Here is a 6,039-nt window from a genome sequence, read left to right as displayed (position 1 = left end):
TCAAAATAAACCAGGCGTCATCGCGTCCCGTTTGAGTGCGCTGTTTAGCGCGTGATTGAATTAGTATTCCCGCACGAAGGTCGTCGTTTCAGAGAAGGCCGTCTCGCCTGAAATATCCTGTCGGTCGTTGTAAGCCCGCGCCCGCGTCGATTGCCCAATGATATCATGGTCTCTTTTTTAACTTCGCCCTCTTGGCCACTCCACTTACTTCGCCACCTGGATCGGATTCGTGGCGTGGGACACGGCAGGCGACTTCGCCGCCACCACTCGGGACCACTCACTCCTCGGGCCTCGTCCGCAGGTGTGATGGCACTGTTAAACTCCGTTGCACTAAGTTTAACGCAGCGAAGGTCTTACACCTCAATGCGCAGCCGGTCTTTTGGTTCTTGTCTCTCATCTCAATTTCAGTCATTGCCACCATCATCATCCCTATTTCAATCCGAATGTTGGCTGAAAGCAGATCAACCCTCGTTCCCTTTTCCTATGCTGCCTCCCTTATTTCCCTTTAGCCTTTTCTCTCTTCATTGACATGTGTTCTCGTCATCCGGGTCTCAGAATGTGTTAAAAAATGTTAGAGAGATAGTCAAGGAAAAACTATGAGCGAGGCTACTTCCTAATCATATCACCAATAGTTGTAGGAATTAAGGACTTTAAATATTTTACTTAAAAATGGCCATCTCTCAGATATTCCACTACTTTTAACGCTGAATCAATCTGTTGTTTAGCATCTTGGCCTACTAAATCATTGGTCTAAAGATCTAAAAGAGCTATCTGAAAGATTTTTTTTCAAATTTTCTTCGATTTCATTACCTATTGTATTCCTTGCCGTGACATCATTTAATTTTTCCTCGCACAAGAAGTGTTTGAAATATAAGTAATATTTTAAAATGTGATGGCTATTAATCTTTTTTCCGTGTCACGAATGATTCCTCCAATGCTTCTTTTGTTTAATCATGAACTTCTTCATATCTTACTTAACCTGACACAAAAAGTACCTTTATGTTTATATAATTAAATATGTATTGTTTATATTTTGAATCTGACTTACAAAGATATGAGAAAGTTATCTCCTTTTACTCCAAAAAGGCGAGGTAAATTGACTGATTTTCAAAGAAATTTAGGAGGTAGGCCTATTTGAGCCCTGGTCTCACTTGCTGTTTATTCTTTTCCTTTTCGTTATACTCCCAAAAAATTCAGTGTCATGTAAATGGGCATAAATACATGTGTGTGTATTTTTGTGTATCGATCCATACTTGAGGTGCTTTGTGGAGAGCACTCTGAGTGAGTACGCCGTCCGTCGGATGGGGCGTTAAGCTGCGGACCCCTTGGCGCCTTTCGTAAAGAGTAGGCTAATGCCGACGCCGGGTGTCGCGTCCCATAAATACTACTACTATGAGGAAATAGACATTCATATTTGAGAATGGTTGCGTGGTACCATAGCACCCACCCTCCGCCACACGTCCTCATGTCGACTAGCTGGGTATTGTGTAGATGTAGACTAATCTGAAAGAGACTCAAGTGAATCTAAATCGCCTTAATCCCAATCATGATCCACTTCCCTTCTTCTTTAATGCCATGAGTAAACTTGGTCGTTTCTTACTCCATCGGTATGCATCTGATCCTCAAAATCTATATCGAACTTCGTTTCTTGGCTCCGTAGAATTGCTGTCAATATTTTACAATTCAACAATTTGGTTTTGAAAATCCTTCAGAATTTTGCAGATATCATAAACTTTTAAATTTTAACATTATACATTTAACCTGACCACAAAAATCATTATTTTGTCCTATATTCTACATTAAAAATGTTTATACATTCCTGAAATATTATATTTTATTTAATGTCTCCTAAGTTGTCATAATATTTTAGGTATCGTATTAAAACCTTTTAATGATGCAATGCTTTAAGTTAGACAGGATGTAGTTCGAAGTGTCTGCATCCGATCAAAATCCTTGCGGCAGCATTGCCCATTTTAGAATTATTCGCTGCTGTGTTTTAGTCAATTTAATAAAATTCTTAAGTCATTTATGCGAAATAAGATTTATAGTTTCAGAATTTGGCGTAGTGCTAAAAGAAAGCAACATTTTGTGATGAGATTAGGTGGACGGGTGTTCAAATGGGGAGACTTGCAGAGTTGGACAAATAAGAGGTATTGACAACAAATGAATTCCCTGGCATTTTCCTTTCCCCAATCTTTGATCCGTTTCCTCAGTCACCTTTTTTCCTTTAGAACCTACCTTTTCCTTTTATTCCTTTACACACATCCCTGCTCTGGAGGTCGTAGTTTAAGAGTGTCGTGTCGTTACTTCCAAGATCATAATGTTTGGATTCCCATGTGTTATCGCAATGGGATCCATTGGGAGGGAAGCTTGCCCCCCGAGTGCTGACGAAACAACGCCTGTCCAAACCCACCCACCGCTGCTACCCAATCCAACGCTCGAACCGGCGTGAATCGTTCGAGAGAGGATATCATTTGATCCGTCAGGAATAGTTCGATGAACGATAGGGGAAGGACTTATAGGTTAAGAAGGAAGGAGGAGGGTGAAATATGGTTTTGGAATAAGCCTTCTCCAAACGCAAAGCCGGGGAAGGCAGTCATATTGTTTGACGCATAATCTGTTGGACGGTGGACTTCAATTGAAGTTCCCTCTCGATGACGCTCAAGTAATGGTACCTCCGACAAATCCGCCGCCGAAGAGACACGCGTATCCTCGAGTCGAGAACCCAATACTCTGGTCACCCCACCACAGTTATCCTCTTCCCCTTTATAGCCCGGTAGTATTCTGCGTTTAAATTAAAATACTATCCCTAATTCTTATGGACCAACATTCATGATTTATTACTTATTATGTTGCCTTTCACTTAAAGATTAATTTAATTATTTGAGAGTTTTCCTAATTTTAGAAGTATTTTTTCTCAAAGTGCGATCTTCAGTCAGATTTTTGAAAACTCCTTGAATTTCTCATTTGACTTGCCTTGTTTCTGTATCGACTCATGATAAGCAATGATTGACTTGTGCTAAGAGGAATCACGCCCTTTTCGTCGATTCCCTACATGTGAAAACCTCTTAAGGAGTAATATAAAGTACTTAGTACTAATCTTTCGCGGAGAAATAGGAAATTATGACTAATAATAATAATTATATTGATTGTAAATTTAAATGCTTTTCGATTAATAAAATTATAATATAATTTTGCGGGCTGGCATACTCGAAGAGAGTCAGTGTACTTAGGGAAAACAGATGATGCTTAAATACCTGCCCTAATGTAGGTATATAAATTTGAGTCTGTGGTTGCGAGGTTAAGCCCAAACTTGTAGTTAAGGTACCGCTAGGTCAGTCATTAATAAAGGTATGATTCAGTTTATCATTTCACGAGAAAATGAGAGGGATGATACTCACCGTTAAACAAGAAGAGTTCATTGGAATTAAATTATCATCAGTGCGAATTTTCTGGTTTAAATCAACTCGCCCACATTTCAAAAGCCTCCGATTCACGCCTCTCGTCATTCTGCTTCAATCACCAGTATCCGCGCACCACAAAACCATGCTCAGTATCAAAGTTTTGACGAGCCTTTTCTTAACGGTCTTACTCAACGTCCTTGTCATCAATTCCCTCCTTTTTGGGAAAACGTCTTAAGAATAAACTATTTAAAAGTGTTTTTCATGGGTTGAATGGGGATGTATAATGAAGAACAATTGTATTGATTCTAAATAAAAATTATATTTTCGATTAAAAAGGTTCTCAGATATAATTTTGTAATTTCTCCTAGTCAGGGGAAATGTCCAAAATTTTACTTTCTCACTCCGCAGTCCGCAATTGATAAGTGATGAGTAAAGAATATTTCGAGTGAATATATTTTACATATAAGCTTCTTTGAATATATATTATAGAGTATTATTACTTTAATAGAAAAGGGGCAGATGGACTCTACTTCTTTTTTCGTTTTTACGTGCTTATCCTTCAGCTGTATGCGCATTATTTTCGGTACATACAAGAGTCGCCACAGAGCGACTCTAAAAGATTTATAAATAGGGTTTTGTCACACCTACTATTCGGGGAAGGAAATAAAATTTATCACAGACTAAAAAGGAAAAAAAACAAGAGAAATCAACCTTTTTCAAATTTAGGAAACTCGAGCGTAACAGCTAGATTCTAGTCTATAAGAGAATATGACTCTGACTTCTACTCGAATAATCCATACAACTTTGTCCATTCATTCATAAAATGGCTCAAAAATACCGCTAAGATCATTTTATCTCGCAAGGGGAAGGGTCATAATTAGAGAATAGGTGAAGACTCACCTACTGCGAAGTAATGCTATCATATTTCAAACTACATTCGTCTTGATAAAACAAATGTCTGGCTTTTAATAAGTAGGAAACTAAAACATCCCTGAAAATCCAAAAATATTGATTGGTTTGTAGATGCAAAAGAAATTGGCGAAACAAGAAGATCAAAAACATGAGCAATTTAATAAGCAGACTGGGGAGAATGATGGGCTACAAAAACCTTTTAGAACTTCAAGGTTAGGGGAGAGCAGAATAGGTTTACATCATATTTTAGTTTGTTTCTTTCGTTGAAATTTGTAATATTATGCGCAAAATAAAATTTGTATTAATTGATCGAAATCTGATCAAAGGACCGAAATAATCAAAGAAAGGGAGAGGAGAGAGGACAAGAGGACTTCATTTGTCGTCAACACCTCTCTCTCCCTCTCGTCCAACTCCGCACGCTGAAAACCCGTCCACCTAATCTCATCGACAAAGGTTGCTTTCTTTATGCATTACCCACAACCTTGAAGCCATATTTAAATACGAAATCTTAATGTGGAGAAAGGACTTAGGCACTTAAATAAATTGACTCAAGTGGCTCGTATTTAGGAATGTTCTCCTTCGCATCGTTCTGTTACATTCCAAAGGGCCAACGCTTCTCATGTCATCGAATGCCACTCCTTACATAACAATGATGGGAAGCTTTCAGGAAGTCCTACGTTATTTCCTTGATTTCCAAAGGAGTTCAAAGCTCTCAAATATTAGAAATAAATTTCTCTAGTAGGTATGATCGTATAAGATAGTAAATTTGATGGTTTGAGGCTCTAGAATGTAAATATTCAAGATCATTGAATAATTTTTGCAAACCAAAAATCTTTGCAGTACTAACGGTTTTGATGCATAGGCGATATCATCATTTTAGATACCTCATGATGTCGCCAATGCGTCGAAACCGGTTGATATGATAGTTTTTTGTGAAAAAATATCAAGTTTATTTATTCCGTGGCATTATATGATGTTGTGATAATGAATTTTAAAGTGTGCCAGAGCATCATGGATACGGTAGACTTATTTCCGTCAGGAGAGGGCTAGAGTCGGATTTAATGACAATATGAAATAAAATGGATTTTATTTTTTATTTTATATTTTCATAAATTTCTCTTTACCCTTTAAATTATTATTTCAGCGAAGTATTCTTTCAATTAATGCCATTTTTTTGATCCCTGAGAGTTTCTGATACACACATATTTTCACTGCCGATGATTTTTGGTGTGTATCCCCTCATAAATTGTTTTTCAGCTAAAGACCTATGGCTCGGGTTCGATTCCCGATTGGTTTGGATTCTCTATACTCTACGCATGCAGTATGATTTTCATAGTTCCATTTTTCCTAAGACAAAGGTGGTGAAGGGAATGGAACTGACCCCCATTGTTAACATCTTAATACGTATGCATACCGTACGCTGCGCCGTAGGGATGAGTATGAGGGCTATTTTTTTTTCCTTTCCTCTTATAAAAGTAACCTCGGGGTTATTATCGTGTATTATTCATCTATGATATTGTCCTTTTATGGAGGGAATAGTTTTTGAGCGTTGCCTTCAGATTTTCCGACTTTTGCAAATGAGACTCCCTCAATAAATCCGTCCTTCGACGCTGGAAGCCACACCAATTATCGCCGCGTCACTCACGCGTCGAGCCCACGTGTTACTCCGCGGCCAATCAATCCTCTGACGCGTCTCTCTAATCCCTTCGATTAAGGCCTTCGA

This window comes from Hetaerina americana, unplaced genomic scaffold, assembly GCF_022747635.1.
Source record: "Hetaerina americana unplaced genomic scaffold, ioHetAmer1.1.p SCAF_40, whole genome shotgun sequence".
In the NCBI taxonomy this organism is placed as follows: Eukaryota; Metazoa; Arthropoda; class Insecta; order Odonata; family Calopterygidae; genus Hetaerina; species Hetaerina americana.
This window is presented reverse-complemented; position numbering follows the sequence as displayed.